The sequence below is a fragment of the Lemur catta genome, chromosome 4 (assembly GCF_020740605.2).
Source record: "Lemur catta isolate mLemCat1 chromosome 4, mLemCat1.pri, whole genome shotgun sequence".
Lineage (NCBI taxonomy): Eukaryota > Metazoa > Chordata > Mammalia > Primates > Lemuridae > Lemur > Lemur catta.
The window spans coordinates 98,265,680-98,277,538 of NC_059131.1; the positions used below are offsets into that span (position 1 = coordinate 98,265,680).

The window sequence follows — 11,859 nt, forward strand, 5'->3', positions numbered from 1 at the left end:
GAATAGCAGAATAGCTACCCAAAGGACAAGAGGAGAGTAAGAAAATCAGGCTAGTATTCATCCGTATAGAAATAGCATCTGCCTTTGAGCTCGTAGTATAAAGGTGATAATTTACATTGTCCTGAAGTTCTTCTATTTTTTTTTCTCTTGTATGAGAAAAATTGTCTTTATGATACTTCTCCTTTCTTTGGATTTCCAAAATGTGCCATATAACATTTCTAATTTAGGTTTTATTCTTTCAGAAGATTGCCGAATATTAAAAAAGACACTTGTCACAATGTAATACCAGCGATTCTATGTTGGGTAGCATTGTGCATCTTACAATGTCTTCAATAAAAGATATTTTGCATAAGAACTAGTTTATGAAAGACTCTTTTATTTTTAAGTTGCCACCATTGTATAACCTTGACTAAGTACTCCACTTATCCCTACAAATAACTGAACTTAGCATAGTTTTGTTAAATTGTGATGTTTTCATTCTTTGAAAGTACCCATTTGTCTGTCACACATTATGTAAGATTATGCCTTGGGCTACTGAAGGCCTGATGGAATTAATGTCAAATGCATGCTACAAATAATTATTTTAATAAACATTATTTTCTCTTTCTATGATTTCCAGGCTGTCTAGTTACACAATCACATTTACATTTTAATATTAACATCTTAGATTTTTCTAAATATAATGAAATTGTGTCAAAAATTTATTACCTCTTTTCACTATCCAGGCTGTGCATGTCAAGTATTTTATTACTTTTGTTTTGTAACTATAGTTGACGTTGAACAACATGGGGGTACACGGCACTGACCGCCCACACGGCCAAAAATGTGCATATAACTTTTGACTCCTTCAGAACTTAACTACTAATAGCCTACTGTTGATCAGCAACCTTAGTGATAACACAGTCAATGCATATTTTGTATGTTGCATGTATTATCTTAACAAACTGCATTCTTACAACAAAGTAAATTACAGAAAAGAAAATTTATTAAGAAAATAACAACGAATAGCAAATATGATTTTTATCAATTAAATAGAAGTGGATCATCAAAAAGGTCTTCATTCTCATTGTCTTCACATTGAGTAGGCTGAGGAGGAGGAAGAAGAGAAGGGGTTGGTTTTGCTGTCTCAGGGGTAGAAAAGGTGAAAGAAAATACACATGGAATCTGGCCCGCACAGTTCAAACCTGTGTTGTTCAATGGTCAGCTATATTTCTGCTCTCCAGAGTTTGCTAAAACACCATAGTTTGTCTACTGATAATTTTGGTTTGCCACATTGTACAGGACATTCACTACCATGATTTGTACTATCCAGCAAAAGACATAGACATGGAAACACTGTCTCAAATAGTCCATGGCACCCCATCTGTATAGGTTTTTAGTATAAGAATTAGGATACCATAGTTCTTTGTAACTCAATTAGTTGAGAGTAAGTTAATGCATTATTTGTGTATATTTATACTCAGTAATAAACAGAAATCAGATGTCTCTTATAAATGAAAAAAATGCAAGAGAGAATAGACACAGTGTTATTGCTTGAATATCCTCAGATTATTCTTAATGTTTTCCTTGTTTAATTAGGATTTAGATGTTATAACATAATATATTGGTTACTAAAAGTGCCTTTACTTTAAAATATTCATTTGACATCATGTAAAATAGTGAAAAACTGTTATAGTTTTGAGGACTAAACTCTAATCTTTTTCTTTTGCCCAAATTCCTTTCTAAGGGGGCCTAGTGCATCATGCCTACAAATGATAAAATCTCAGTAAACAGGTTTTTATGTTGTGATTTACTTCCCAACCTGATTCTGGTATAGCATCACATAAAAGATAGAAGAGCCTTATTTTAACTCGAGCATTCCTTTCTGCTGATTCCTGGTCCTAGTCTTTTGATAAAGCCTAATTCTTTTAGCCAATTGTCAACTAAAGAATCCCTATATCCACCTATGACTATAAGCCCCTGCTTTGAGATGTCCCACCTTTTTGGGTCAAACCAATGTATGTCTTCCATGTATTGATTTATGACTTTACCTGTAATCTGTCTCCCTAAAATGTATAAAACCAGATTGTAACCCAGCCACAGGGAGTCCACTTGTTCAAGACTTCTTGGGTGTGGCTTCTTCTCATGGTTCTCAAATTTGGCTCAGAATAAACCTCTTTCAATTATTTCACAGAGTTTGGCTTCTTTTCTGTTGACACCTCTGAGGCTGTAAATTTCATGTTTTAGTTACAAATAATATTTGATAAGAAAAATATTAATATAATAATTAAAATCTATGTTCAAATTTTTAAGAGGCTGGTGAATAGTTATAGTAGTAGTTTGATGACTCTAATGTAAATCTTACATTTCTATGATTGAAATATCAACTAATAAGAAATCTCCACTGTAAAAATTATATTAAAGCACAGAGTTTATATTCTAAAATCTTCAAAATCAATATTAATAGATATGATAATGCACATTAAATATTTTTTCTTACTTTTGGAAATTAATCATATGACTTGTGTCATTTTAAAATAAAGATCTGATTGTTGTCTGCTCAAATGTCTTTATTTAAGTGTTTATAACAACATATGAAAAACGAAAGTCAGTCATTTAGCCAAATCTAATTGACAGAGCATCAACCTAATAAAGTTAACACTGTGGTCAAACAGGAAAAAAAAAAAATAAAACAAAACAAAAAAAATCAAGACAAAATCTTCAAACTGTTTATGGAGTGGAGGTTCAAAGCTCTGAAAGTAAAGAAAAAATCTCTATGATTCTGATACAAGGGTACAAAGTTGAAAATGATATGGAGAAAAGTTAGCAAACTGTAAAATAAAATTGTTAAGTGGGTTTAGATGAGAGAAAAGAAAATTTACTTGCAAACGGTATTGAGGAAGTTTTTTTAAAATATTGTATTTAATGTCTATCATTATTTCATTATTTAAATTAATAAAAATATTAATATCAAAAATAATCATTTTTTCACAATAAAAGATATGGAAGAGTGCTAATGGGTACACACATGTAACAATATTTTAGTAACTGTTTTTGTATAATGCAAATATTTTGATGGAGAATAAATATCTTTCCTCAAAAATATTTTTAAGTTTATACTTTCTCTGAATGGAAAACCATACTCATTATCAGTACTACTTTATATTAAAATTAGCTTAATATTCCTTTTCTCTTTTACACAATTATATTTATTTCATGGTGGAAATAGTATACATTTATTAGTTTAAATTATTGTTATATTTTATAACTAATATTTACCAGATTGTGGATGATTTACATAACAATTGAGGAAAAATCTATAGGAAATCACTATTCATAGAAAAATGGAAGTATATTATTTAACATGCTTTTTAAAATGAGCACATAACTATTAACTACCATAATACATCTAGTATTTTTTTCATTTAACAGCATAAGATGGTCATTTTATCAAGTTATTTTTAAATGCTGTATAATTTCTCTTCTTGTGAATATGCACCTATTAATTTAATATCTCATTATTGGGACATTTAGATGTTTTAATATTTTCTTGCTGTAGTAGGCAAATACAAAGTCATTGTTTTCCCCTTTGATCATTTATTTAGGATATATTCTAAGATGTTAATTGATAATTCATTAATGTAGTTTGTTTTCATTTATTTACCATTCTGTGCCATCATTGACTTAGGCATTAGTAATGTAATAATAGAAAAATTTTCTGCTTTCATGGAGGTTTCATAGTGACTGCTGGCTGGGGGCTTTTAAAAATATTACTAGTTATATACAATTTCCAATTATTTTCCATAGAGTTTCTATACATTTACTCTCTTAATATTGTGTCCATCACACCATATCACTACATTTGTTATTACCACAAAAAAATCCTGGGTTTCAAGTTTCAAGTACAACATGTAAAGAGGTTGGAAATCATCATTCCTGTCCTAACAATAAGAACAAAAACCTGAACAAGCATACAATCAGCATCTCTCTCAGATTCCTTCAGAGAACTGAGGTTACCTGGCAAACTATCACCCTGAACACAGGAGAGACAAGTGAATTAAGACTTCATTAAAACTGAAACCAACTGATTTGAGAAAACTACTCTTAAAAAAATGAAAAGACATGATCCTTTTGTAGTTCACAAGCACAAGCGTGATGACTGTGTGTTCATGCACATGTGTGAGATGTGCCTCCCTTAAACCTTGTCACAATGTTGGCACATTACTCCTCTGAAGTGAACTTAGAAAAAAAATAAAAATAAAAATGTACAAAATGAAAAGACATGCTACATATTTAGAGAAAATATTTCTAAAACACATGTCTGATAAAGGACTTTTATCCAAAATATTCAAAGAACTCTTAAAACTCAACAATAAGAATACAAAAAACCTGATCAAAAAATCAGCCAAAGACATTAATATTAGAGAAAATATATACATGACATATAAATATATGAAAAGATACTCCACATCATTTGCTATCAGGGAAATGAAAATAATTAAAATAACAATAACATACCATTACACAACAATCAAAATGACCAAAAGCTAGAACACCGACACCACCAAATGCTGGTAAGGGTGTGGAGTGACCAGACTCTCACTCATTGCATTGCGGGTAGACTTGTCAGATGGTACAGCCACTTTGGAAGACAGTTTGATGGTTTCTTATAAATCTAAACATGCTTTTACTGTACAATCCACTAATTACAATCTTTAGTATTTACCCAAAGGAGTTGAAAACATATACACACTAAAAAACCCGTATACAGATGTTTATAACAGATTTATTCACAGTTGCCCAAAACTGAAAGCAACCAAGGATAGGTAAATGGATGAAATGCAGTACATCTAAACAGTGGAATATTAGTTTTCACTAAATACAAATGAGCTATCAAGTCTCAAAAAGACATAGATAAACCTTAAATGCATGCTTCTAAGTTAAAGATGACAGTTTGAAAGGCTATCTACTGTATGATTCTAATTTTATGCCATTCTGGGTAAGGATAAATTATGGAGACAGTAAAAAATTAGTGGCTGCCAGTTGCTGGAAGAAAGAAGAAAGGATGAACAGGTGGAGCATAGGGGATTTTTGGCCCTGAAATCCTTTCTGTATCACACTGCAATGGTGGATAAATGATATGCATTTATCAAAACCCATAGTGCTATTTATCAGAAAGTGTTAGCCCTAATAAAAACTATGGGCTTTAGTTAGTAATAACATACCAATATTGGTTGATCAATTGTAACAAAAGTACCAAACTAATTCAAGATGTTAATAATGGAAGACACTGTTTGGGGATGGGTATGATTATCTGGGAGCCCTGTACTTTCTGATTTTTTTTTTCTGTAAACCTAAAACTGCTCTAAAAATGAAGACTATTAAGCAAAAAAATTACTAATGGGATACAGAGTTGATAGCATGACTTTTAAAGATACAGTCATCCCATTGTATCCATGGGTTCCACATCTGCAAATTCAACAAACCACAAATTGAAAATATTTGAAAAATAAAACAATAAAAAATAACAACACAACAAAAAATACAAATACAAATAGCCTGACATTCATTTGCATAGCATAAATAATCTAGAGATAATTTAAAGTGTACAGGAATATGAGTGTAGATCCTATACAAACACTATACCACTTTACATAAGAAACTTGGACAACCACAGATTTTGGTGTCCACAGAGGGTTCCTGGAACCAATCTTCATAGATACCAGGGGATTAATGTAATTTATATGCATTTGGATATACAGAGCAGTATGCAGTATACCTTTTGTGCATATGGGCCATGTTATATATCAAATTTGGGCTCTTAATGGGGTAATATGAATATGACTGTATTATTTTTGCTAAGATTTTTCTTTTTTTCTATTTTTTTTTTTTTTATTTTTAGAGACAGGGTTTTGCTCTGTTGCCCAGGCTAGAGTGCAGTGGTAACATCATATCTCACTGCAACCTCAAAATTCCTGTGTTCAGGTGATCCTCCTGCCTCAGCCTCCTGAGTGCACACAACCATACCTGGCTAATTTTTCTAATTTTTTTAGAGATGGGGGTCTTGCTCTGTTGCTCGGGTTGGTCTAAACTCCCAGCCTCAAACAATCTTTCCGCCTCAGCCTCCCACAGTGCTAGGAATATAGGCATGACCCACTACACTTGGCCCATTTTGTTTCACTTTTGATAATTAAATTTTTGTTTTCATATTAGTCAAATTTTAATTTTTCTAGTATTATTTTTCATTTTTTTATGTTTAAAATTAATCCTGATTAATATTTTTTTAAATTAACATTCAAATTACTTAAAATGTACTGAGGTCAGTTGTATGAATGGAAATCTAATTAAAGTCAATTATATAAAACTACTACAGTACATAAAACTACATCATATCATGTAAGAAACACCTTGAGAGCCACTAAATATAATTAGCATATTTTAACATTTTGTCACTGTTTAATAAATATATATTTATTTTAAATTTTTTGATTTATAAGTAGTATAGGAAATGGCGGATAAATGAGTCACCCTTGTTTCCATTCTCAATCTAAATAATCTGATATGTATTCCAAAGACTACCATCATCACTATTTTTTCTATACAAATGTAACACGTTTTTCCTATTAGTAGTATATGCAATCTATCAAGACATATAATTTTAAATGGCATGTTTTTATTCTACTGACTAGTGGAAATCTTCAGTGACATGATATGCACATTTTAAAACCTTACTTGTTACACAAGACTAATTGAAATAAGTACATCACTTCACAATTATACTTATCACACAACATTCTTATCAACCGTAGTCATTGTTAACCTTATTGATTCAGGACAGATATAAGGTTATAAAATGGCATTTGAATTTCATTAATTGCTAATAACTAACACAAATTGTTAGTACAGTGGAGTCTATTTTCCCATGTGTTTTGTAGCCAGTGAGATCTTTTTCTGCAGCTTTTCTGTAACCCACATTTTCTAATTTTAAGAAATTCGATTATTTTTCATTGTCATATAAGAAGAAATAGTTATCAATTCCAGACATTAATCTTGCATTATATGCATAGCCAATATTTTTTCTTGTCTTTTGTTTTTATGTTCACTTTACAGTGTCTTTTGTTATAAAGCTGTTCAATTTGATGCTATCAATTGTATGTTTTTCTTTATGAATCGTAAATACTGGGTCTGGACTAGGAAATGTCTTTGCATATCCAAAGGGAATAAAAGTATTCATCACACAAAGCTTTCTCCCTTATATTTAGCACTTTAATGACACTGAAGTTTATATTTCATATTTGTATCTGGTGTGAGGTAAGAATTTCATTTTCTTTATCTGCACATCAAGGCAATTCTTCCCAAACTACTTATTAATCAGACTGCATTTCACCAATGTCTTCTCCTATTTTATGCCAATTTTTATAAGTGCTTTGATATGTTTCTGGATGCTCTATATTATTTTTCATTTCTCTCTCTATATATATATTGCCAATGCAATAATATTTAATTAATATAAGAGTACAGACCCCCAATATAGATTTCTGAATTGACATAGCAACTTCACTGCTAACCAGCTGTATGGCCCTTGACAAGCTACAGCACCTTGCTGAGCCTCTAGTATCAGCATCTGTAAAACCAAACACAGCATGCCTCAGTGGGCTGTAAGGAGAATTAAACGAGCTGATTTTGGTAGAACAAGGCCTGGAAGTAAATAAGCGCAAAATGTATTTGCTAAACAAAAATGTAAGAATTTTACTTCTACATTTCATAATTGTCTTGACTGTTCAAATATTTTGCTTAATTTAGGTATTTTGATTATCTAAAAAATCTTTAAATAATGTCCAACATTAAGGTTTTCCTAGCCTTCCCACAGGTACTGATCTATTTTTTTGAGTATTTTATGAATTCCAATTATTATTTTGTAACATTTTCATAACAAATTTGTACATATGTTGTTGTATTTATTCTTCTGACCATACAGTATGCGTCGCTATTATAAATGGTATATATTTTCTTACATTTACCTTATATTGTAATTAGCCATTGGTGCTACTGATTCTTCTGAATGTGTTCTCTGTAGATTCTCATGGGATCTGCAAATAATAACACTTGTACTTATTTCTTCCCCAAGTATTCCCTTTATATATTTTTCTAATTGTATTGGCTGAGCCATGGACTGAGTACACTTTTAAATACAAAGAATGATAGCAAGTGAATGACTATAATTTCTGACATTCAAAATATGTGTCTAAATTTGCTCTATCAAGTATAATATTTATAAGAGAATTATTTTTATCATTTAATTAAATAACAATTCTCTAGATGAATAATTATATTTAGATGTCCTTCCTTTTATGAATTTGTGTTAATGGCTTTAACTTTTTTTCTGCAGCTATGAAAAGCATTGTTTTCATTTGAATGTTTAGTGTCAAGTGGAATAGCTTCATAAATGTTTTGATATTAAATGAACTTTGAATTACTTCATTTTTTTTCATTAAGTGAACTGCTATATCATGCTTGCAGTTATCTGGAATTATTGAATCCATACGTACATCTGAATCATCTATTAATTGTTTTGATTGTATATCACTTTTGTTTGATTTCCAATCTGTATGAATAATATAAATTATTAGAGTAGAATAAATAATTTTTATATTGTGGAAATAGTTGTGCAAGATAAACTATTCTATAAACTATATAAACTGTGACTCTAGTGTCTTGTTACTGGGACACCCATTTCATTTTCAAAAATGTAATTGATGTGTTAATTTTAAAAGATATTTCTTGAGTAAATACTTTCTTACTAATCATTCAGTATATACCCTTGCATCGTTTCATTTGCATGACAGTGAACTGCAAGTACTTCTACAGAGACACTAATTTTGAAGTTATCTTTACTTGACCCACTGTGGTCAATTTACATGATAGGGAAAACAGAAAAAAATTTCTTCTCAGTTTTCAAGAACTTTTATATAAAGCAAACAACTTCCATCCCTACAGTATACAAATTTGGTGTTTTGTTTTTCTTCTATGTTTATTTTTCTCTATGTTTTTAATATTATATCTAAATACAAAGATGAACAGAAGCAAACAAAAAACCACAGCTACTTGCTCGGGAGATGGAACTTCTGCACAATTTAAATGACTCCTTCATGTCTACTTAAATAAAAGTAATGTGAACAAATAAAACAGAGCACCCCTTTTGGTAATACCTTGGATTTTACCAGAGAAACAGTCAATCAATACAAATATACTGGTAAGTTGTTAAATACCAGTAATATCACTCTGCAGTAGAGATATAAATATGAAGATTAAGATATAATTCTTTCTTTTAAGCAACTTATGGTAAAATATGTAAAGGCAGACATACAAAGAATTAGACATATATTAAAAGTAAATGCAGGATAACAATAACAAATTATAAAATAAACAATAAGAAATGGTCTATTAATTATGTATGCTAAGCAATCTAAATATGGATCTAGTTGATTGTACTCTATTACGTGTTTTAAAATGGTGTTTTTGTTAGGGGCTTTCTATAGGATTAGAAAATCTAGTTCCAAAAACAATCAACAAGATTTTATTATGGCAGAGAAGCTATAATGAGAAATGAGAAATACCAAAGGAAATAAAAATATGCTAAATTTAAACATGTTTCCACTTATTGTGTATGATTGATTTTTATGAAATCTTACCTGGTACCTCTCTCTCTCTTTTTATACCTCAGCTGTTTTGAAATTTTCTGACTGTTATAAAATATCCTTTTCCACTCTTCAATATGTGCTTTTCTCTTTTTGTTAGAGAAGAGGTTTTGGAAACATTTGCCATATCTAAGAATGTGCTGTAGGCACAGTTTCCACTTATACAAGTTTGAAGCTACTTCAATATTCTCTTATGATTCCATGAAATGTAAGTCTGCCAGCCAGACTTATGATCATTGATCTGTAAGGCCTCATTCAGTCTAGTTACACACGATCTAGGCAGATGTCAGTTAACAGAAGCTTCTTCGAGTGCTTTTCAAATCACAACATCAGGAGAAAAGAGAAAGGTAAACTTGAATTCAGCAGACCCATCTCGAATAGCATTCTGTCTTCAATAATTATATCAACTTTAATCTTTGGAAAGCTTATTTCTCCTTCTTGCTGACAATCTAGACAAGAAAATAAATCAGTGTAAATAAAAACTATTTCAAATATACGCGTATCTAGGATTCATCTTAGAGAAAAATATATGTGAGTCCAAGAAAGTAGAAATGGTATAAATAAGGTAAAGATAATTGATAACGAATTATGTATATGTTTCAATTTAACACATTTTATATGTTTAAAAATGTATTTTTTAAATATATATTTTTATTAGTGCATGTGCAAAGTACTGGGAAGTGTAATGGCCTAGAAAATGTTGTAAACACTATGAAGCAGGAAAAAATCTGAGAAGAATCATTTTTAAAGTTTTAAAAGGGCTGGGTACGGTGGCTCACGCCTGTAATCATAGCACACTGGGAGGCTGAGGCAGGGGGATTGCTTGAGCTCAGGAGTTCGAGACCAGCCTGAGCAAGAGCAAGACCCCTGTCTCTACTAAAAATAGAAAAAATTAGCTGGGCATGGTGGTGCACTTATAGTCCCAGTTACTTGGGAGGCTCAGACAGGAGGGTCGCCTGAGCCCAGGAGTTTCAGGTTGCTGTGAGCTAGGCTGATGCCATGGCACTTTATCCCAGGCAACAGAGCGAGACGCTGTCTCAAAAAAAAGAATAAAGTTTTAAAGTAAAATATGGAGAGACTGGGCACAATGGATCACACCTGTAATCCCAGCACTCTGGGAGGCCAAGGGGGGATGATCGCTTGAGCTCAGGAGTTCGAGGTTGCAGTGACCTATGATGATGCTAGCCACTGCTCTCTAGCCTGGGTGACAGAGTGAGACCCTATCTAAAAAATATATATATATGTATATGGAGGTCATTATTTTATGTGTCATTTTGAGTGAGTTTAAAATATTCAAGGACCCTAAAAACTTCGGCAAAGATGTGATTCAGGAACAACCAATATTTAAATCAATAAGTAGCTATTTCAATTTATTATGATTGAAGTATATAACTCATAATGAATCAGTGGCCCCTTTAAATGATTATATATCTACGGAAAATACATCATGAAATGTTTCCTGTAAATATATGGGAAAAATATTGTTAAACCCACAGTGTTTTTATTTTTTCCACCCAATAAAATCTGGGCAATTGTAATCCAAAACAGGAAATTATGGTAATCTGGTTTTTTTTTATAAAGCAAGTGTTTTCAAGCTAAGTTTAGAATTCTTCTTGAAGATAGTATCTCATTTATGAACTGGATGCATTTTATCATTATTATTATTATTTGTCAAGGTGAATGGATCAAGAATTCATTTACGCTCTGTTTTTTTAAAGTATTATTTCCATTTCTTTAAACAGGACTATAATGTAAGACTATATGTTAGACCATCCACAACTATATGTGGCAGCTAAATGGAATAGCAAAGTTGATCAAGGAAATAAATTGAGGCGGTACTGAACTCTAAATTGCTTTCAGATTGAGTCATAATCCACTTATTGACTGTTCTATATACATAAAACTATTTGTTAGGCATTGTAGGAAACACTGTGAGATATAATACCTTCTTGGAAGGAACATTTATCTTTTTTGAGAAATTACTAAATTAAAATAAATTAGAAGAAGATTAGAAAGTTAAAGCATATTTAAACAATAGTTCAAGAAAACTCCAATGCAACATATGCTTAAATGTCATGAGTAAAGCAAATAATTTGACTGTATAAAGAGATCAGTTGGACAAATTATTTTTAGGAAATAACTTTAAAGCTTAGATGATATTATTAGTCTGAGTTCTCCAGAG

General features: G+C 31.1%; 1 pseudogene; it reads left to right on the top strand.

Annotated features, from left to right (window-relative positions):
• The first annotated feature begins 4,104 nt into the window (after nt 1-4,104).
• LOC123637656 lies at nt 4,105-4,214 on the top strand (annotated as a pseudogene).
• The last annotated feature ends 7,645 nt before the right edge of the window (nt 4,215-11,859 follow it).